General features: G+C 37.9%; 1 long non-coding RNA gene and 1 pseudogene across 1 annotated transcript; both read left to right on the forward strand.

The window, feature by feature from the left end:
- Nucleotides 1-6,419: 6,419 nt before the first annotated feature.
- LOC113330377 lies at nucleotides 6,420-10,501 on the forward strand (annotated as a pseudogene).
- A 1,311-nt stretch (nucleotides 10,502-11,812) lies between these two features.
- Nucleotides 11,813-13,197, forward strand: LOC113330682. The gene is made up of 2 exons (XR_003350433.1): nucleotides 11,813-12,145; nucleotides 12,684-13,197. It is a non-coding gene; the product is annotated as an uncharacterized LOC113330682 (long non-coding RNA).
- Nucleotides 13,198-24,549: the final 11,352 nt, after the last annotated feature.

Below are 24,549 nucleotides of genomic sequence, written 5' to 3' on the forward strand. Positions count from 1 at the left end.
TATTCTTGCTAGGCACAGAGACGACAGGTTTGCGGCACAAGATGCTTATTCCAAGTGGAGAGGAGAGTCGTTTCTACATTTCGAAGCCGCGTTGATTGTTGCATCTCGGACTGGGAAAAAAGAATAACATGTGATGTTTGAGTGCTGTAAATTCAAATTTTTAATATTAATCGGCGGTTTGATAAAATATGGAATTCCCGAATATGATTAATCGTATTGAAGTGTTATAATACTGTTGTTCCGATTACATAGTTTCAAAAAAAATTATAATCGTGCCTCGAAAAAAAACGATCAAACATCGTCATCATCCGAGGGGATCAATTCGAGTAACTCAGCGGGAAAGTTGTTGTCCATAACACGATCCCAACCAACCATGTTGGACTCATATTGTTTCACCCAATCCTTGCAATGGTTCATCGGGAAGTAATCGTGCCACTTACTCAACGGAGGTAACGAACAATCTATCTTTACTCTTAAACCGATAAAATGCATTTCATTCACAAATGCCATTACGATTCTTCTATCTTTAACCGACTCGTCGCAAGCCGTTCTTGTGGGTGCAAACGTCATGCTAAGTCCATACATAGGAGGAACGAAGAAATGTACCACGCAATTCAAAACGTCCGCTAGGAGATATCCAAATTTAGGCATTGTCATCCAATACATGGATCCGATTGTCTTCAATCCCTTTCGACACTTCACACGCGCAACTAAGTCTTTGAACTCTTGTTCTTTGTCGTATCTATCTCCTCGCCTCATCATATCCATATAAAAACCCTTGTCCTTCACTAGTTGTACCGCCATCTTATTTCTTAAATATTGGCATTGGGTGACATCTTCGATATCCGCCTCTCTAAAGTAACCCATTTGTTCCGTAGAAACGTGAAACCCACAATTTCCATCCCCATCAACCTCGTCGGTCGACAAAACAAATGGAATGATAAGTGGAGGGAGTTGTTCCAAATACTCTTTGTATATTGTATATGTGGATCGATTTGGTCTTCCATTAAGATCTCTAGGGCAACGAAGAGTACCTTTGTCCTCTTTTATAGTAAGAATATCCATTGGTTGGGTTTGTTGCGAGGCGTTCATTTGCTTAACAACTTCTTAGACAACATTGGGTTGACTTACTTGAGAAGGCTCTGTAGAGATCTTTGGCCTTACTTGTCGGGTGGTTGGTCCACTTTGATCATTTCTTGGACGACCTCTTTTCTTAGGTTCCGGCTCATCTTCAAATTCGGCTTCCGAACACTCGTGCCTAGACAATATTCTTTTATTAGACAAATACTCCTTCAACTCTTTTCTTTGGATGGTCCTCGACACTTCGGTGTTCGGCCTACCGGTGTTCTTTTGCTTAATAGGTTCATCAACCTCCCTTAAACAAGGGTGAAGGGCTTCCTCCAAATTATGCATCAATATTTGTTTTTTGGTGCCGTTTGATGTAGCGTAACGCTCGGCTATTCGTGCATACAATTCCGACTCGAAGAAAGACGGACCATCAACTGCCGGGGTGTTCGGAGTGAAATTTAATTGCTTCCAAAATGGGTGAATATCATCGATGTCAATCACTTCAACATACCTACCCAACTTATGACGACATGGGAGTCCAATACCTATCATATCCTTGCAAACACAAACCGTATTCTCGTCATCATAAGTTTTATATAACTTCAATTGTTTCATCATGCGATTTATTCCCCATCTTGAAACTTTATGAACAACTCCCCTTAGAAGAAATTTTTCCTTAATGTGTTCCATCGGGAATTGGTGTACACTAAATTGCATACATTTCCTAATCTTTACGAGATCACGATTGGTGAATTCATGGATTGCTTCTTGGATCGACACAACTCCATTTTGACTACCAATTAGTATTTTCTTTAGTCGACCATGAGACCCCTCCGCAATGCTTGTCGCCTCGTTCTTGAAGTTACGATATTCATATGTCCATGCAAACACAAACCTCTCCTTAATCGTTAACCATTGTGTTTGACAATACTCAACCGGTTTTGGGTAGTCCGTGCTGTATTCATCCTCAAATTTCTTCAAGTTACATTCGTAAATTTCCTCGGTCATCGACCAAACGATTTTGTCCCATGCTTTCATGAACATTTTCCAAATTATTCCATCCTCCTTCCACTTTTCTTCAAATAGCCTATCCTCTTCCTTACGTTCTTCCAAGGTTAATTTACTAATGCGCTCATCCTCTTCCTTTGACCTCTTGGTACCCTTCCTTGGTCTTTTAGCTTGGAAATGATGAGGGCAATTGGTTTTGAGATTGCATTGAATGTGCCACGTACATTGCAAGTTTTGGGCTTCCGGAAACACTACCGCTATTGCATGCATTAAGGCTTGATCGTTATCCGTTACAATAACCCTTGGAAAATTATCACCGTTATAAATGGACCTCAACGTCTCCAACATCCAAATGAAACTCACATTGTTCTCATGATCCATTAAACCCCATGCAATCGTAAACGTGTTTTTGTCCGAAGTATGGCAAGCAATGTTCAACAACGGCATGTTATACTTGTTTGTCTTATAAGTAGCATCTATCAACAAAATTTGATGAAAGCATTGAGCCAATTGGATCATTTCGGGATGTGCCAAGAAAATACGAACCACTATACCATCCTTTTCTTCCCTTCTCAAGGTGTAGCCGTGTAACTCCGCTAACCACTCCGATTGTTGCATGACCGTTCTACCATCCCAATCAGTCCTTTTGATCGTAGATAGGGCCGACTTAATTGTAGACAAAGAAGACAAGTTGTCGGGATCGTCCGCCTTTACTTTACTTAAGATCACACTCGCTTTTTGGATCCGCATAGACCTCACCGTCTGCATTTGATGTGGTTTTAACTTGGCAACCATTACATGTCCAATTAAATCCAACGGATCATCATGGTTGTGACAACCGTTATCAACTTTATACATTTTATACTCTTTACCTTTAATATCATCGGGCTTATAGAAGACAATCTTAAATGGGCATCCTATCTTCTTGGTATTGCTTCGGTATTTCCTATTCGTCTTCCGTATGTACTTACTATTCTTTTCCTCGTGACTCTTTCGCGTCCCACCTCGCTCACAAATCATTTCAAATCGAGTGTCACTAACATGATTATTTTGAACTACCACGCACATGTTATCTTTTGCCTTGTTCATAAGACATTCCTTTGCCTCCTTCTTACTTCCAAATGTCTAAACGTGCATAAAACAAAACAAACCTAATAAGCATAACCATTTAACATATAAATTTTGAAAAAAAAGAAAAAAGTAGTAATGAGTATACCAAATCGTTTGCATAGTATAGGGAAGTGTCGGGCCTCAAATAGAAGTCATCAACAAACTCTTCAACGGCCTGCATATGAAAGCAACAAATTATTATACAATAATCGGAGGTTATTAAATAAGTCAAACTTCCGAATATTCTATATTCGGAATCCTATCGGTTACCCAAAACACCCGATCTATGCAAATGAATGTACACAGTTTACTGAGTGAAAAAAATGATATATTCGGAGGTAATTAAATAAGTCAAACTTCCGAATACTTTATATTCGGAATCCTATCGGTTACCCAAAACACCCGATTTATGTAAATGAATGTACACAGTTTACTCAGTGCAAAAAATGATATAATCGGAAGCTAAAATATATAGTAAAACAGCCGAATATAAATAACCGAGAGATAACTTTAATCGATAAACATCCGATTTTCAAGTTTTCGGAAATTTTATTTTGAGGCCACTGTTATATTCGGCAGTCAAATAATGTTAAACTATTACCGATTGTAAAGGATAAGAATACTGAGTTTTGAAATTTTCTGAGGAATTCGTTTTTGGGGCCATTCGGAGGTAAATAACTCTACATAACTACCGAATGTAGATACTTTTGGAAAACCAGTTTGGGGTTTTTCTCATATTCGGCAGTAAACTAGTATCTTGTAACTACCGAATATACATATTTGGTACTCAGTGTGTTATATTCGTAAGTTTAATCTAGAAATTATCTACCGAATCTGGGTAGTTCATGGCATTCAATGCATGCAATAATCGGTTTTTCTTGTTTACAAAAGCACACAAACGCATGCAAATCGAGTATTTGAGTTTCTTAACACAATACCTGTGTTTTACATGCATCATTAGCTTCAATATCATGCGATTCTCCATTTTCTTCCATGAAAGGGTCGTCTATGTTTTCCTCTCCACAAAAGTTTGGATCATTCAACATATACCCCAAATCGTATTCTCTAAACGATCGTGAACCCTCAACATTTTGTTCTTCGTCATGATTCTCACCTTCTTCTTCGTATCCATCCATTTTTGTAGTGATAAAATGGATTTTCTCTTTTTTTCCTTCACCTTCTTCTCTATAACTCTAACAACTCAAAAATTAAAAAGAAATGGAAAAAATGAAACACAAATCATTCTAATACTGCACCGACTACAATCGAAAGTATGGGAACGATTTTGGCTTCCGATTGCATTCAGAGGGTAACAATGTTATCATATCCTCCGAATATATAAGGGTAATTTCGCCATTACGAATTACGCGAGATAAGGGATGGCTACATTTTCCCTTTGGGTGACCTTTTTTGTTTTATTTTTGGCCCCTAAATCCTTTTGAGTGGCCCCTAAAAATGCCAGGAATTTTATGTGGGAGAGCATTTTTTTTTTAATTACATTTATTAATCAATGAAGTGTGGAGCTTTCATGCTCCTCTATCCTTCGCGCGCGCGCGCACAACAAAAAAACAATCCTGTTATAAGGGCGGCATGTTCCATTAGAGGGGCGGCAAGTGTGATAACAATGTCCCTCTAGTTGGTTAGGGGATGTCCTATAGGGGGTGTAAATTGACTAGATTACCCTTTTCACCTTAAATGAACTAATTTACCCTTGTTTTTTTGGTTGAAAAGACTGAAATGTCCTCCCCTGTTTTTAAACATAATGAATCAGAAAAATCAAAACATTTTTTTTATCTTCATCTTCTCTTCTCCTCCTCCATTAAAACTGAAATTTTCATCGCCCTCGATTAATCAACGATTTGAAAAATTGATAATTGTTGATTGAAAACTATATTAGAGATGCCGAAGAAGAAGGTTGACGAAGATTGAAGTTAGTTTTATATCAAAAATTAGGGTTTTGGAACAAAATTGAAATTGAAACTTATGTGTTGCATGTGAGTTACGGTCGGTAATAACTCAAATACGAACCGTAACTGTAGTTTGGGTTGATGTTACGGTTCCTTTAACTCAGATACCAACCGTAAGTTCTTAGTTTTGAAAAAAAAAGTTCAGTTACGAATTTTATTTGCAATCGTAAATAGACTTCCGGTTGGTGTCGATACTTGAATTACGAACGTAATTCTTCCTGGCTGTTTCAATTTACTTTTACGGTTTGTATTTTCATCACATGTATCAACCGTAATTGAGTTACGGTTTGTAGCTCAAACAACATTGCCAACCGTAAATCATCCTGTGTCTTAGCAATTTATCCGGTTCAAAAATTAGTTGAAATACCAACCGTAAGTCAGTTACGGTTGGTCTCGATTCATTAGTTACCAACCGTTATTTGTTACGGTTGCTATATGTTGTCATGTTTCAAACCGTAATTAGGTTACGGTTCGTACCGAATTTTTTTTACCAACCGTAACTGGTATTACGATTGGGTTTTTCCCAAATTGAACCAGTTACGGCTGGTATTCGATAATTTACGATCAGTAACACAGAATTACGGTTGGTCACGAGCACAATTCCAATCGTAGGTTCTTCTAAAAATGTAAAAGTTTTGATTTTTTTACGTACTTTAGATAATTTTGAGCGACAAAAAGCTAATGGGAACTAATTTAGAAATATAAGTGGTCATTTTCAGGCTCTGGTTCTTCACTTGGTTGGCTAATTTCTTCAATTGATTGAGATTGACCTTGACTTTGGGTTAACACATCTCTACCATCTAACAAATACTCCATATCCGGATCTCCATCAAGAGGAATGTAGTACTTGTTTTCTCTATCATTTAGAGATTCACCCATCTCAAATTTGTCACTGGAATCACTCATTTTGGTTGAGTGAATCAAAATCCAGGGTTTCACAAATATCACAAAAGTTTTTCTTTTCTTCTCCTCTAAATTTTTTTTTTTTTTTTAACTCTAAAAATCTGATTTTGTTTTAATTTAGAGTTAATATAGGTGAAAAATAATCATTAACACTAAACTGGATTAGGAACACTAAACTAGATTATCAACACTAAACTATGTAAGGGTTAATTAGTTATTTTCAGTTTTTTGGATAAGGGACACTTCAAATTACCATGTAATGATCATTTTTGTTCTATTACCCGCCGCCCTTCTAGTGGAATCTGCCACCCCTTTAACAGGATTGCAGGAAAAAAGTATCTTCTTTAGAAGCCCAAACGGAGGAATAGTTAGCGGCCACATGCATGGTTTTTGGCTTCTCTCACGTATTCTACATGAACCGTGGATTTCCAAATGTTACTCAAATCAGAAACGCTATAGCAGAATTTTCATTAGACAAAACCATGGATACCGAAATCTAAATCCCTAGTTTATAATAAGATGCTTTAGCCTTTTCACTTCCCCCAAATCAAATCTTCTGAGTAAAACCATGGATTCTGAAACCCTAATTTCTTCTTCTGCTACCCCAAATCAATTAGATCATCATCATCATCCTGATTCAGAAACCCTAGTTCCTCCTCCACAAACCCTAGCTACTCCAAATACAGATTCAATTCCAAATCCCGAAACAACAAATTCATTAGAGCAGCAGAATCAATTGGTATCTCAAAACGGCGGTGGTAATAGTAGGAGTAGTGGCGATGGTGCGAACGAGAAAGATGGTTCAGGCGGCAGCGGCGGTGGCGGTGAAGAAGAAACAAACAGTAGAAGAAAACGTCGGAGTAGATGGGATCCACCGACTGAATCTGAAAACGCTGATTCTGGAACTCGAAAGAGGAAATCTCGTTGGGCAGATGACGATGCAAAACCAGTAATTCAGCTACCAGATTTCATGAAGGAATTTACAGGTACTATGGATCTTGATCCAGAAGTTCAAGCTCTTAATATACGATTATTAGACATTAGTAGAATTTTATCATCTGGATTACCATTAGATGACCGTCCTGAAGGTGCTCGTTCACCTTCACCTGAACCTATTTATGATGACATGGGTGTTAGAATTAATACTAGAGAATATTGTAATAGGGAACGATTGACGAGAGAAAGGTCTGAAATTACCAGTCAGCTTATTAAACGAAACCCTGTGTTTAAGCCTCCAGCTGATTATCGTCCTCCAAAGCTTCAGAAGAAGTTGTATATACCTATGAAGGAGTATCCAGGGTACAATTTTATTGGTCTTATAATTGGTCCAAGGGGAAATACACAGAAGAGAATGGAAAAGGAGACTGGTGCGAAAATTGTTTTTCGCGGCAAGGGTTCGATTAAAGAAGGAAGGTTACAGCAAAAAACGTGATTTGAAACCCGATCCTGCTGAAAATGAAGATTTACATGTGTTGGTTGAAGCTGAGACTCAGGATGCACTTGAGGCTGCTGCAGGGATGGTGGAAAAGTTGTTGCAGCCAGTTGATGAGGTACTTAATGAACATAAGAGGCAGCAGTTGAGAGAACTTGCTGCTTTGAATGGAACCATAAGGGATGAAGAGTATTGTAGGTTGTGTGGTGAACCTGGTCATCGTCAGTATGCTTGTCCTGCTCGTACCTCAACTTTTAAGAGTGATGTTGTTCTTTGTAAAATATGTGGGGATGGAGGTCATCCTACCATCGATTGTCCCATGAAGGGCACTACTGGAAAGAAAATGGATGATGAATACCAAAATTTCCTGGCGGAATTAGGTGGTAGTGGTCTTGAATCAATGACCAAGCCAAATTCAGCAGTGGCTCTTCTCGGGGGTGGGTCTAATAGTTCGGGTAGTGTTCCTCCTTGGGAAGTGGTAACAACTCGGGAGGAGGAGGAATTGGGTCTGCAACGCAAACAGGTTTGGTGACAAATGGAGCCAAGACCGGGAAGGATTATGATGATACAAATTTGTATATTGGGTATCTGCCACCAAATCTTGACGATGATTCTTTAATTTGTTTGTTCCAACCCTTTGGCGAAATTGTGATGGCTAAGGTTATAAAGGATCGGGCGACAAATGTAAGCAAAGGTTATGGTTTTGTGAAGTATTCTGATGTTGCACAGGCGAATCAAGCTATAGCTAGTATGAATGGCTACCCTCTAGAGGGGAGACTGATAGCTGTTAGGGTTGCAGGTAAACCTCCTCCGCCTGCAGTGCCATCTGGACCTCCAGCTCACAAGATGCCTACTTACCCTGTTCAAGATCAGGCTATTGGAGGATATGCTTCTCAGCAATTCACATCTGGTGGACCTCTTCCGAATCCACCTCATAGTGGCTACATGGCGGCACCAGTTCCTTGGGGGCCACCTCATCCTTATGCTCCCTATGCCCCACCCCCTCCTGGTGCACATATGTACAATCCTGTGCAAGGTCAGTTTATGCCACCTTATGGTGCACCATATCCTCCAACACACCAAACCGCGCCTCCTGGTGCACCATCTCATAGTACACCTAGTGAAGGACAACATAGCTTCCCCCCTGGTGTTCAATCCCAAAATACTCAACCTGCACCTTCTAGTGTGTATGGAATGCCTCCAAATCCCTCATACCCCCCACCAAATTACCCATCTTATTATGCTGTACCTCCTCCTCCTGTATCACATTCAATGGGTGACCACTCACAAAACATGGCTGCTGTTCCTTGGGCCTCAAATCCACCAGTGCCACCACCTGTTTCATCCGACGAGCAGACATCTTCTGGTGTTTAGGCTGAGTATGAGAAGTTCATAGGGGATCTGAAATGAAGCGGTTCAGATTTTGAGATCGTAAGCAATTCCAATTCTACCTTTGCATTTTTAATGGACCTTACTTTTTCATGCATTAATTTGCTAATCCTAATGATAGATGACCAAGGGAGCAACTAGGGTTCGTGTAAATTGTTTCTTGCTAATGATTAGTGCTTTAATGTGTTGCTGGCAATTGAACTTTTTGATTGGTTTTAGCAGATACACTGTCAGCTACAAACTAAATCGCAGAGTCCTGCATGATGCTGTCTGGAGTTCATTCTTTTTTGAATAGCTTCTAGTTCTCGACCATGTGCATTACTGTTTCTTTTATATCACTGTTTTGACTCTTCTTGCTATCATTGTACTTTTCTGGCAGGCATGAGATTTTTTGGAGCTGTTGTGAACCTGCTTTCTTACCTATTGCTATGACACAGCTTGTCTGAAGTTTCAGACTCACATCATTTACTTTGTTGTGCTAATATGAAAAATGCAGAGTCTCGTTGGGCAAAGTTTTACCACTGCTTTGCCTAAAGGCTGTACGATGCTAACAGTTTCTTTGTTTTTTTCCTTTAAAGACTATGGGACTAATGCTGATGATTTGATGTTTTTCGAGATGGGTTTTTACTTAATTTTCTTGGTTAGTATTTATCTTTGATCTTATTGGCTTAATGATAGCTCTGGTTCTGTATTAGCTGTAAATCAGCTGTTAGTGTGGGGTACGTGTACAAACTTTTTTTCGTATAACTATTGATGCTAGTCCGTATTTCCTTTTTAATTACGTTGGTGTCTGATGAGGTTCTGAAGTTATTTGTGGCAGGGCGATGGATGTGCTTCTATAGTGCTAGTAATTTTGACCCTATGAATCTATTTGCAAAATATTGATGACCAGTTAGAATGTTATTTTTACACTTTAAAAGTAATGAAGGCAGCTACTCAGAATTTCAACCCAGCAAATGTGATCAGAAAAAGTTGGGATTGTTATAGAGATGTAACTTGTAAGGTATACAGTCGGATTCACGCCGTAGTCACTTAGTCATTAATTATATTTAACCTTTCTGCTAATTAACTTATAAGGTATACAGGGTGTTCTTCCTAATGGGATGTATTTGAAGAAATAAGTTTTTATTTGGCACTGTGACATCAAAATATCATCAGATTGTTGGGGCTATATTCAGATAAACTTATAAGGTATACAGGGTGTTCTTCCTAATGGGATACGATCGAAGTGAGACAAATTTCTACAGGTACAGACGGAATGTAACAGTATTCGAGAAAGATAAGTTTTTATATGGCACCGTGACATCAAAATATCATCAGACTGTTGGGGCATTATTCAGATAAACACAATCTTTTACTAGTATGAGCATATGGAGAACGGTGACTTCCAGATGTGACCAGATGGCTTTCTTCGGTAACTAGTGCAAACATTCAATTTTTTATTTTTATTTCGAAGCAACATCCAATATATCAGTTTGGCTGTGATGCATGGAGGGGCTAATTCCCAAATTGTTTATAGTTTTTGCTCATAAATGTTGGAAACTTTGTGATGTACATGCGCATGATGTGAAGTTAAAGAAGAGCCTCAATTGGAAAATTAGAGTTAAGATTTGTCTTTGGAATAGCTAAGGATCTTGCTTTCCTACATCACAAAGATCAATCAAAACCTCTCATTGTCCACAGATACTAAACCCAGAACTATTTTACTCACAAGTATCTTAATCCCCAAATATCTGATTTTAAGTTGCACACTACTCCACCAAGGTTGCTGGAATATTGTAAGTAAGAGCAAGTCTTATGGTGGAATCCAAACTATTCCAAGTGTGGAAAAACATGGAATGTTAAGTCTAGTGGCTTCCAAGTTGGGGTCTTCCACAGAAAATCCAAGCAAGGTTCCACGGTTTCGTGGAAAGGTTCATGGAATCCATCTGAACGCCAATAAGAATAGCGTTAAACGCAATTAAGAATGAAGCTAAAAAAACGCATTAAGAATTGCGTTTTTTTTATCCGTAGATTTAAAATGAGTTGTTGAAATTTAACGGCTGGAAAAAAAAGCTTCATTCTTAATTGAGTTTTTTTAGCTCCATTCTTAATTGCGTTTTTTAGCTCCATTGAGAATAACGTTTCTACTATTCCACCATTACACTTGCGTTTCCATCCACAGTTTTAAGTGCTGAGATGGCGTGGAAGATGGAAGATGGATGAATTTCACCATAAGACTTGCTCTAATGACACCAATATGGAATTAATATCTATCGAACCAATTGCTAATAAAATCTAGTAGTTCTCGTAATGATTTATTTTTTATTTCTCGGCACAGGATAAGTTGGCCCTTAATACCTTGTTAAAGGTGCCATAAACAGTAAGACCGATGTTTATCTACTGACTGGAAAGAGCCACTTTGCGGAGAAGATTGTTCTGAATACTTCCATCTTGTCGGTTGTAAGTGGAAAACTCAATATTGTTATTCTCGACGGAGAATCGATATGTTTTTGTATTTCCAGTCTCAAAGGAGCACTAGTATAACTAGATTATTGCTACGACAGTGTAGGCTGACCAACAATCAAATCTAGTCTAGTCTAGTTTTAAGTAAAATTGCATATTTTAGAACTGCTTTGTTGCGGACGGATATTATTATCGAATACATAAATATTAGTCAATGACTAATGGACTTGCAATGTTCTTGCCAACAACTAAAATAGAGAACAATTTGGGCAGTTCTAGGAGAATCTCATTTTCCCATCGAACACACGCACGCATGTGCAAATTGGTCGCGTTGGAATATGGACCTGTCCATGTATCATTTTTCCTTTGCTACATAGCAGACCATCAAATTTGTTACTCTCCTATCACTAGCACACGCCACATGGTTCCTACGAGTCTGTATCTGTTTCTGTATATCCACGTATTCGGTTGTAAATATTAACATCAAACTTTTGATATTTTCTTGAGTACAAAATTCATGGTTCTCTAAATCCGATGAAACCAAGGTGTCTCTCTGTTAATAATGAAGCTGCTTGTTATGCTTCTAGTCCTAGGTCTCTCAATTGGTATAAGTATGTCAAACACAAAACCATTTATTTGAAATGCAGAATCATTGTTTTGGAGTGATGGGTTCTTACTTAATTTGTTTTTCCATCAGTGTTTGATTATTAGTTAAAAACTATGGAAATCACTAGACTTTGAGGTGTAGAAGAAGACATTTTTTCCATGGCGATTTCAAAATCGCAATGTCTCTGGCGAAAACAATCAACTCGGAGGATCATAGGTACTTTTAGCCTAATAATCTTCTGTAAATTAATCAAATAAGTTTTGTTTCTTTTGTATTTAATAATAGTCTTCTTCTCCATTAATTCTTCTTCATTTCATTCTCTGTAACAAAAATTGAAATTTGTTAATGGGGTTTTGTTTGTAAATCTGTTGAATGGGTTACTCAGATTAATTTTCCTTTTCAATTTCACGAAATTTCCATTTCAATTTATGAAATTCCAAATTTTATGTGCATTTTTGTTTTCGGGTTTTTAGTGTGGGTTGAACGTGGGGCATGGGTCGGATCAAGTGAAGTCCGTTTCCGAACAGTTCATCTTCCTTACCCGTTTTACAGTCCGAATCATCTGATTGATTCAGTGGTTGATTAGATGAACTTCGAACTGATAATATGTTTGTATGATTGTAGTTGAAAGAACTTTGTGAACGATTTGATTGATTATTTGAAGATGAATCTGAATTTTATGAAATTAAAACCAATTTTATTTTCTCTGCACATTCTCTATGACTGACAACTTTGGTTTTTTTTCATCACACAGGGACTCCCTTTGGTCGTCCAATTATGCTTAGTCTTTATCTTCTTTCCATTTCAATCTTAAAAGCTTTGATTTGAAATTATAGGCCCAAGAATTAAAAGGGAAGGGCAATCTTTTTGAATTTTGACAAGGACTTGAATATGCAATATTCAGTGAAAGAAGCAACTATAATTTTGAATTTTGCAATCTTGTGCACCACTGAGACTCGTCAATTAGTGAGTATTCTTGAAGGAAGAACCTCAATGATGGCCCCTGGAGCCGATCCACTATCTTTGACAGAAGTCTATATGATGGGACTAACTAGAACACCGCTGCAACGGTGGGGAGGGCTGATCGGAAAAAAGAAACCGAAACACTGGTGATTCACTATATATTTTGTTGTTGTTTGGAATGTTAGTTTTGAGTCGTCTACGTCGTTTTAGTGATTGGATAACCCATGAACCAAAATACGATTGTATAAACTGTTATGCATCTGTTTATATGTTGGAATGATAATTTTAGGCATATAATACCTTTATTTTAGGATATAAGATATTTTTACATTTTCATTTTTACCTAAAAATAGGCCAAATTGAAAAAGTGAAAGTATTACTTTTCTTGATACGGCTGAAAGTATCACTTTTCCTGAATGCATAATGAAAGGGTATTATTGTCAAATAAGAAAAAATAGGATACATAAGAGCATCTCTAACAGTGGGTGTAAAAAATCCTACGTGGAAGTCTAATTAAGATCTTGATTTAGGAGATTTTACACATAACTTCATAGTTAAAAAACTATCTCCAATAGTGAAGGGTTTAATCCTTAGAATACTTTATATGATAAAATCTTAACCGTTTATTTTTGCTTTAACTAATTTCTAAAAGGAAATAAAAAATGAGAATATGACGTGGAGGTGAAAGTGAAGGTGTACATAAGACTTTCTTGAACACCTTCATATTTATTTTCACAACCCTCCTAGTTTATAGGATCTAACCACTGGAGATGGATTTATGTTAATTGGGGGTCTAAATCCTATGTGTCATGAAAAATAAAAAGATCCACCCTCTATTGGAGATGCTCTAAGGAATTATGTGGAAAAATAGGAAGTATAATAATCCCGGCATTTTTAGGGGCGATCCCAAAAGAATTAGGGGCGATTTTTTTATTCCCAACCCATATACAATGTTAAGGGATGTCCTAAAGTTCGGTAGAATACGATAATTCCCTTACATAATCGGAAGTTGTTTTGTGTCCGATTGTTAATACTAAATTGGGAGTTAAGTAACGCAAACATACTACCGATTAATATATATTTGTGTCAAATGTGTATCCGACTTCTATCGTAATCGGTAGAAACATGAACCTCCATAAACTACCGATTGTTAAAGTATATAAATTCGAAATCTTTAGTATTTTGCTATTATGAAATTTGGGGCTACTATAAAATCGGAAGAAAAGATAATGTATACACTACCGATTAGGAAAGTCGAGAAATTCGAAAACTTTAGAATTTTGGTTATTTGAAATTTGGGGCTATTATAAAAATCGGTACCAGTGAGATCGCTATTAACTACCGATTATATCCTTTGACCGACAAAGCTAATGTAAACCTAATTCCATTCCATTTCATTTCTTTTCTTTTTCAACTTCAACTCCTCTTCTCTCCTGTTCTCCTCCGATTGCAGAGAGGAAAACTTTTTTCCCTCGTTAAACTCCGCTTCAATACATCGTTATCGTTAATCGTCGAATCGAGTCATTGTCGATTATTCTCTATAAAGATGAAAAATAAGGAACCCAAGAAAGCTCGAACCAAAAACGTATACCGTGGTGACGATCCAATATTGGACTGCATTCCCGTAATAAAGAGATTTTAACTAAAGAACGCGAAGAACACGAAGAAGACGAAGAAGATGGAGTCCCTGATGTAGGTGATTCTGATAGCCAAACTCTCAAGCAACTTCAAATGTCCCCGATTAGGTAAGGTTCTACTATTTTTTTGGTTTATATTGCTTCAATTCGACGAATCCATGATTATATTTTTTAGGGTTTTCAGTTATTACCCAGAATCCGTAGTTTAGTCAATGTTTTTAACTTTCGATTGTGGTCGAATTCTTCATTCCACAAGAACGTTGAGCATATTCAGGTGATAAATTTTTAGGTTTCCTACCGATTGTAGAACGTTGTTTATTACTGAGCCCTAAATTGACCATAATAGGAAGTTAAATGTGTTTCTTCCTTCCGAATATACTAGGGAACAGCAAGTTATAGAGACGTAGTAATCGGATGATATGTTTTGTAATTTGCTTCCGATTTTTTAGGCTGAAAAACTTAAGTATTTTCTGGACACAAAATGATGCATATTCGGTAGAAATTAGTTTTGTATGACTTCCAATTGTTTTTTATTCGGTAAGATGGACTCTTCTTTAGCTTTCAATTATGTTTATTCGGAGGATAATGTTGAAGTATGTCTTCCGATTATTATAGATAGTTTAGGTTGTTTGTTTTTGGATAAACAAATTCGGTAGAAAAACTTTCCTTTTGTTTCCGATTATTTATACTCGGCCGCTTATGTTGAACTCAAACTTTCGATTATTAATATTCGGCCGCTTATGTTGAACTCAAACTTTCGATTATTAATATTCGACCATTTGTATAATTTGATGAAAACACTGAGCGAATTGGATCATTTCGGGATGTGCCAAGAAAAGACGAACCATTTTACCATCCTTTTCTTCCGTTCTGAACGTGTAGTTGTATAACTCAGCTAACCACTCCGATTGTTGCATGACCGTTCTTCCATTCCATTCCGTCCTTTTGATCGTAGCTAGGGCCGACTTAATTGTAGACAAATCAGACAAGTTGTCGGGGTGGTCCGCTTTTATTTTACTTAAGATCGCACTCGCTTTTTGGATCCGCATGGATTTCACCGTCTCCATTTCATTTGGTTTTAGCTTGGCAACCATTACATGTCCAATTAGAGTATCCGGATCATCGTGGTTGTGAAAACCATTGTCAAATTTAGACATTTTCCAATCTTTACTTTCCCTACCGTCGGGCTTATAGAAGACAATCTTAAATGGGAATCCAATCTTCTTTGTATGGCTTCGATATTTCCTCTCCGTCTTCCTAATGTATTTATGATTCTTTCACGCGTGACTCTTTTTCTCCCCACCTCGCTCACAAATCATTTCAAACCGAATTTCCCTCACACAACTGTTCTGAACTACCACGCACATCTTCTCTTTTGCCTTGTTCATAAGCCATTCCTTTGCCTCCGCCTTACTTCCAAATGTCTAAATGCGCATATAACAAAACAAAAATAATAAGCGTAACCATCTAACATACATGATTTGAAAAAGAAAAGGTAATTTGTGAACATACCAAATCGTTTGCATAGTGTAGAGAGGTATCAGGCCTCAAATAATAATTGTCATCAACTGCTGCAATAGCCTACGTACGATAACAACAAGTTATTCATCAACAATCGAAAGCACTATTTAGACAATTTATAACCGATTATCACCCAGTCGGTAGTAATATACCACCCTAGACTACCGAGTAACAAAATAGAAAAATTTACAACTGTTATGTATAAAAAACTTCCATAATCGGAGGTGAAAAGACGAGGGTACCACCTATAATCCTTTGTAACACCCCGTATTTTTTAGCATGGCGCATGTTAAAGGATGCGCCATGAACCGAGATGAAACTTCATCCAAAGATTCCGTTGAGTAGAAAAAGGAACATTGGCCCTTAGCCAATGCGTTGGAAATGTTCAGACAACATTTGGAGATTGGGTTGGCAGCGGACAACCAACATGGCTGGACATCGGGTTGGCAGTGAATAGCCAACATGGCTGGACATCGGGTTGGCAGTGGATAGCCAACATGGATGCACATCGGGTTGGCAACGGACAACCAACATGGCTGGACATCCGGTCGGAAGCAGACCACCAACATGGCTGAACGTCGGGTTGGCAGTGGACATCCAACACAGCCAACATGGCTGAACATCGGGTTGGCAGTGGACAACCGACATGGATGAACACCGGAGTTGGCATTGGCAGTGGACAACCATGTTGGCCGCTTATTCAGAAATATATGGCAACGGCCATGAATAGTAAAATGAGGAGTTGATGAATGATTTTTGGTCCCCCAATTCAAGTTGTAAAAATGTCAAGTTAACATATATAGGGAGGGGTACTTGGTTGAAGGTGCATATACGTACCATGCACCAAGTGAGATAGCCTAAGAGATGTACAACCATCACGGCTAGACATTGGAGTGGCCTATGGGACAAAGATGGAAGTACAGCCATCACGGCCCTTCACGGGACCTGGCTCAGGAAATGTTCGGCCATCAGGGCCGGATATTAGAACTGGCATGTGAGCCAGAATTGAATGTACAGCCATCACGGCCGTACATCGCTATTGGCCAGGGTGGTGAGGTGCATCCATCACGGCCTGGGGAGTTGATGAATGATTTTTTCTCCTCTAATCTAAGTTGTAAAAATGTAAAGTTAACATATATAGGGAGGGGTAGTTGGTTGATGGTGCATATGCGGACCATGCACCAAGTAAGCTTTATAACTTAGACGGAAGAGTATAAATGATGCCTAAGGCTCATTTATAGTTGCGCAGCCTCGCGAAGAGGGCATTTGATGCTTAGACATCGTTATGCCATATAACGGATATGCATCACTTGGATGTATTTTGACGGAACGACCTATACGGACTAGGCCATTACCTTTATTGCTTGGCCACAACCTCACAAACGAGTTGGTTTAAGTCTCTGTCCCTTCGAGGATGAACTACGGTCTGTGTTTGATCCCTTTAGAGTAGGGAAGGGTATGTAGGCATCCCCATTGAGTTGCAGCATTGCCGGTCCAGCACTTTGTCGCTCATATCATCTATTTGGGAGATGATTGCGGCACATTGGCCTCTCATATCATCTAAGATCGGTGATGCGATGCAAGAGATAATTTTGGCCAAACTTGATGAGGAAAGTTGCATTCCATTCCTTGGATGCTCATACTTCCTATCAAGGTGTTCGACATAGGCTAAAAACTGAGTGTCGTAATTTATCTCAACATGAGTCCATTTTTATGGGAAACGGCCCAAAGATCAAGATATGTTGATCTATTGATCCACATGGTCACCAGAATTTAGCCAAACTCCATCATTTAGGGCCTCAAAAGGCCGTTTTTGCCGTTTTAAGAAAGTTTTTGGTTTACTTAATAAACCCTTTGCAGAATAAGGGTAAGTTGGAACGGTGTGGAACCTAAGTTAGCTGCATCATGCTCATCGTGCATGCCTGCGAGGAAAATGAGCGTGCATTTGCCTAGCTTTAAGGCCCGAATCATAGCATCATCATGGCGCATCGGGGAAGTTACGGCCTGCGGAGCAATGCGCCAAAAGCGTAATTTTCCGGTTCGTCACATCCTTTCTACGAAAGTGATTGTCTGTGGACTGAGTCGAGAAAATACAACTAATCGGTTCACACTTCGTGTGATCGTTTACGGATACGAGATCGAGACAATACAACAACGAAGTATGTTTACTTGATAAGAGGTTCAGACTAAAACAAACAAAATAGGATTTCTATCAAGTAAATAGGAATTAATGTTTGTGTATTTTAATTCTAATTATAATAAAAATAATTATAATTGCGGAAAAAGAAAAGTAAAAGACACAAAAAGATTTTGTTAACGGGGAAACCGCAAATGCAGAAAAACCCCGGGATCTTGTACAGAATTAAATACTCTTAGGATTAAGCATCTATACAAAATCAAACCAACTTCGTATAGTTGAGACCAAGCAACTAAACTTATAGTTCACCTAGTTTCGTCTGTATTCCCACACCTCCAACTTGTAATATGTCATGTACTTGGAACAATTCCTTTGGTTCGTATTGTAAACAGTAAAGGAACAACAAATCTGTTTGGTATCAACTCTTTTCAATCAAGTGATGTGAGTTCGATAAAAGGCTCTTCCGTTTTTCTTAATAAACTCCTTTGTCAGGTCCTTATATCTATCTACTAACAATTACCGAAGTAATCGTCTAGATTTTGCAATCAATACTTTGAATCACAAAGAAACGTATTGGTACTGATCTACTCAACTAATCAATCCAATCTACCACAAGGATAAACTGATTATAGTTGGATCCTCTTTAACCGAAACAAGTATTGTGCACACCAAATATTATGAACCCAAATCAGAAATCTTCAAAGTCTTCTTTGTCTTCAAACCTTCTTAGATCTTCAATAAACACCTGCACACAATCAACTTGAATCTCTTGTGATCAATCACGCATAGAATGGAGTCTGTTAGCAATGGATTATCACAAGACGTCTTTGGAACTACAAACAGTCTAAAGATCCCCGTCGAAACTTCGATCTAGTTTGAGTGAATGTTGTATGAGAAGAGAAGATTCTCAAGCACAAACAAACTAGGTGCAATCAAAGTTCAACAACCGTTAGTCAATCAAATCAATTGAAAACTAATAATAAACCACAATTATTTAGTTTCCCACCAACGATACTAATAGAGATTCTCAATCCCAAAGAAGTCTTTAAACCGAGCGGTCATAAGAGATCTCGCCTAATTAGGTTACTTTCCTCTCCGAATAGGTGGCTCCACCAGTAACAACACAACTAGGTAGTTTTGCTGGCTCTGAGGATTAGTTTGCTAGAAATGCAAACTTGGATATTTATAAACCAAGGAAGTTTGGACACCAAGGAATTTTCAAAACCGAAAATATTCTCAAGATATGCAATATATTCCATATTCGGTTTCCATAATTCCTGGAAATGCTTTGTCCAAACATTGACGAAAATCTCTTAGAAAATCTCCAATTAGTAAATGCACATTACCAATTTTCATTTTTTCAAAAATAAAATTAAAAACCTTAATTAAAAGATTTCCAATTTATTTTTCGATCCGAGATTTTTCCTTTAGCTATTAAGGAATATCTTTGAAAAATAAAAGATAAGCGTTACTGCACATGTTCAAAGTATGTCGACATCTTTACTTTGTAAGTCCTCTTTCATACTTACAATCTTGAAACCGATTTGCCACACTTCCAAACGAGTTTAGAATTGGTTCATCTGACTTTCAAGAACTATGTGATTGATTAAGAACACTCAATCACAAATCATGGGTTTCATGTTTTTACCAAAACAAGTTTCGATTCTACCTCCATGTGAGTACTGTGCATAGTCACACTAGCTTTCCAAAAATCCGATTGACTAGGTACTAGGATCGGTTCCCCACATACTTATGGTAACTACTTGTATTTGTTGCACATGTCTATAGGATCGGTTCCCCTTTCACTAAAAACTTGTTGCACATGTTCATAGGATCGGTTTCCCCATCTATTAAAAACGTGTTGCACCTCTTACAAGGATCGATTCCCCTTTTGTGATCGGTTGCACCTCTACATAGGATCGGTTCCCCTTTGCCTAGAGTTGGTCATACCAATAACACTAAATCAATCATACCATCTCATGTGATTACTTAAGGTCGATTTCACTAATAAAAGTCATACCAATACAAAAGTCAGAACTTTTGAATAGTTTTACCAAAAACATAACCAAGTCATGAGCGGTTATACTAATCAAACATATTGTTAGAGCATTGCTCGTTCGAACTCGCATGCGTTTCTATCCCAAGCATGTTTGTCAATGTTTGTGATCAAAACTATAAGTCTTGATTTCTAGTCTACTATAGCTAATTCTCGGACTAGGATAAAAAGTGTAGTTGAGCTCAAGGACTTCATGGATTTCATCATACAAGAAGAAGAACTACTCAAGGAACCGGTGGAACTTCTCGACAAAAAGTTATGTGAAGACTTGAACTTATCTGTCACTCAAAAGTCTATCTACTCTATCTCCTACTTCTTGAGACAAAAAGTCGTATGCTATATATAGACTTAGATTATACACATTTGGTCTTTTGAGCCGAGTATACCTCGCCTATCTATATCTCAAAATATGTGTTGGTAAGCGTTTTCCTTCGATCATGTTTATCTTTACCTAGTGACAAAAGTCATGATATGTTTCAATCACTTTGAAAATTGCTTTGACGAGAAATGGTGTAACAACTACATAACGTCCTCTAAGAATGTTTCAATGGTTGGAATGAGAGTTTAGATTACATAACCAATGATGGACATAAGTATTGTTGTGGAAACACATATGTGCATAAGTCCTATCCCTTGAACCAAAGTTTCCGAACTTTATTGATCAAGAGAAACCGTAAGAAAGGCTTGTTGCCAAGTCCACGAACTCAGTCTGCGAACTGCCGAACTTCTCATCCCGAGAAATTCTGCTGGAGTTGACAAACTTGTTGCATGAGTACCAGTCCGCGAACCCAGTCCGCGAACCGGAGGAAAGTCTTTGCCGAGATTTTCTGCTGAGTTTGTAAACTCTGCCCGGTTGCTTAAGTATGCGAACCTAGTGTGCGAACTTAAGAAGGTTATATATCTGAAGATGATTTCTGAACTTAAAATTATAAAAACTAAGGAATGCAATTTGCAAACCGTGGCTATAAATTTCATGAATCGTTTCGAGTGAATCATATCATCTTTGCTTCAATTGTGTCTTGTGTAGTACATAAGATTTCCTTACAATTCAACAACTCTCTAACTAGTTCATTTGAGTCATTTGAACTAGTTATGGTGAAGAAGAATATGGTTGGTATGAAATGCTCATATGGCTAACCTTTTGGTTAACTACTGTTGAACCAACAATGTACACGTTTGGGTATGGTTAACAAACCTAGAAGCGTGCATTTCATTTATGTATAACAAGCTAAGTTTTCGATCTAACGGTTAAGAAATATTATCTTGAATCTAAATCAGGTTTTCATCTAACCGTGGATATTGTTTGCTTTGTGACCAAGGCGAAACCCTAATTTGAAATACTATATAAGGGGACATCTATCAACTCTGCAAAACTAATCCCCACACCTCACGGTTGATACTAGTTTGCGTGCTAGAGTCGTTTCTCTTTTAACCTTTGGTTTTCTTCTTCTAAAACCAGGTTAACGACTTAAAGACTTCATTGGGATTGTGAAGCCAGACCGATACTACTTTTATCGTAGTTGTGTGATCTGATCTTGCATTTTCTATCGTACGAGTACAATTAGATTGATTGGCTTGAGATTAATATCTCCGATAGTCAAGATATAAAAAGTAGTCACAAACATCTTCGTCTCATTGTTTGTGATTCCGTAACATCTTGTTTCGCTACCATACGATTAAGATTGTTGTGAGGTGATTGATTTATCTAGGATGTTCTTCGGGAATATAAGACCATATTATCAATTGGTTCCTGTTCACCTTGATTATTATCAAAAGACGGAACAAAAACTTTAGGGTTTTTCTGTGGGAGACAGATTGATCCTTTGATAGACTTGTCTGTGTGAGAAAGATTTGTTTATTGTCAAAGCCTGCGAATTTGGGTCGTAGCAACTCTTAGTTGTGGGTGAGATCATCTAAGGAAATCAAGTGCGCAGTATCCTGCTGGGATCAGAGGCGTAGGGAATACAATTGTACCTTGGATCAGCGGGAGACTGATTGGGGTTCAACTACAGTCCAGTCCGAAGTTAGCTTGGAGTAGGCTAGTGTCTGTAGCGGCTTAATACAGTGTGTTCAATCTGGACTAGGTCCCGGGGTTTTTCTGCATTTGCAGTTTCCTCGTTAACAAAATTTTGGGTGTCTCTGTTATTTCAGTTTCCGCATTATATTGTTTTATCTTTATAATTGAAATAATACAGGTTGTGCGTTATATCATCAATTAGAGTAATCCAACCTTTGGTCGTTGATTGTCATTGATTGATCCTTGGATATTGGTCTTTGGTACCATCCAAGTTATTCCTTGTATTTGATTAGTACTCGCAGTTTCTGTTTGAGGAAATCAAATCAAGAGAGAGAGATATAAACTCGTTGATGTATTTTTAATTAATTGAGTCTTGTTGATTCTCTTAAAAGTATATTCGAGTTTGTCCATACATATTTCTAAGTGAAATATTGGGTGGTGTTGTTAGATCCCCGCCTTTTCAATTGGTATCAGAGCAGGCAAACACGTTTAGGACCTTACAAGTCTCTGTTTGTAGCGATCTGACTCTATGGACAGTAGTGATATCTCAATAAAAGCACCACCAGATCCAGGGATTTCATAATTCTCTTCCATGTCTGATTTTCTAAAATCTATAGAAGAAAATTTATCTATACCTCCACCAGGTACAAAATCCCTTGAAATCTTTTCTGAAATTGAAAAGAAACTTGAAAGCCTGTCTTCTGATGTTGACATGTTTTTCCAGAATGAGCAAGAATAGCTTGAAAGGCTAACCAAGCTATGACAAATAATATTTATGTAGAGGTTGACATTGATTCAATTATCAATGAGAGTTGTGCTCCTCCTCTGGGATATTCTAGCCTGCAGGATTTTGCTCAAGAGGAGTTTAATTCCCAGTCACATAAACACCTTGTTACAAATAAATTTTTTCATCTCCTAATTCTTGAAAATTGTTATCAAGACAGGTTCAATCAAAACTTTTTTCGAGAACAATCTCTGATAGGATGGAGAAAGGGATATCCGATCTTTAATATCTTGATTCTGGTGATACTCTTTTATAGTCCTATGATAATTATGTTGTGGAAACATCTCAGGTCTTCGGGAGGCAGGATTTGTTGGAAAGAAGCTCTCTCATGGTGTTATGGTGTTCAGTCACTGTTAGACTAATGTCCTCCTTATACCAAACACGTCCTTAGGGGTCATACAAGTGGTTCACACGTGTTGGTTCAGGAACCGTCTCATGAATGAGTCCAGTATGCGAACATGGCTAGTGTTTTGTTTAAACACCAAAAAGGGAAAATACCCTCTTCCTCGTTCTTTTCATCTTCATCTTTCACAGTTCAAGAACTTGAGAGAAACACCAACAGTTCGCATACCTCTTCATTCTTCTTGCTTGATTTCTCAATCATTTTTCAAAGTGTTTATATATTTGAAATCGGAAGAGGACGCTGCATCTTGGGTCGAAAACGGTTTGTGGTTTCAATTTCCTATTCGTAATTCACCATTAACATCAGTCCGCGAACCAAGTAAGTTTCTCTACCTTCTTTTGGAGTCTTATTGCCATGGAACATAGAAGAACTAGACAAGTAGGTAGCTCAAGCCGACAACCAAGAGATGAATCATTTTTTGATCCAAGTATAGGTGCTGGCTTTATTAATACCATATCTCGTGAACTGTACTTAGGATTCATGAACAAAACACCCATTCATAAACGGTACTTTGACCGATCTAAAATTAGAGTTCCTCATTTGGACGACTTATTTAATCATCATCATTAGGGAATCATTCACAGACACTTAGGTATTGTTCATGCTGAAACAGTTGCTCAGTTCTATGCAAACCTTCACGGGGAAAATACTGATGACTACTCATTCAAAACTATGGTAGGAGGTACTGTTATTATCGTGAGTAGGTCGACCATCTCATGCTTGCTAGATGTACCCATTGGAGGTGGTAGGTTTCCTCCACCTGAGTATGAGAGACTGTCACTAGAAAATCTGTCCAACATCTTGTTTGATCAAAACCTTGTTCGAAATGATGGTAAGGTGTTTTTAAAAGGAGAGAGTCTACATCTCAAAGTTGCTGCAAAACTCATTGTGGAAAATATGATGTCAAGTACCTGTGATAGCAATCGTTGGACCAGGGATCTTACTGAGTTCATTTACCTTATTGTTGAAAGAAGGCAACTTGATTTTTGTGGAATTATCATTAACTTTATGATTAGTGTCAGACACAGTGACAGGATACCTGGGTTACCTTGCCTCATCTCAAGGATTTGTGCTAACTCCAATCTTCAGATGATTGGGTCCA

Source organism: Papaver somniferum, unplaced genomic scaffold (assembly GCF_003573695.1).
Source record: "Papaver somniferum cultivar HN1 unplaced genomic scaffold, ASM357369v1 unplaced-scaffold_118, whole genome shotgun sequence".
Taxonomy (NCBI): domain Eukaryota; kingdom Viridiplantae; phylum Streptophyta; class Magnoliopsida; order Ranunculales; family Papaveraceae; genus Papaver; species Papaver somniferum.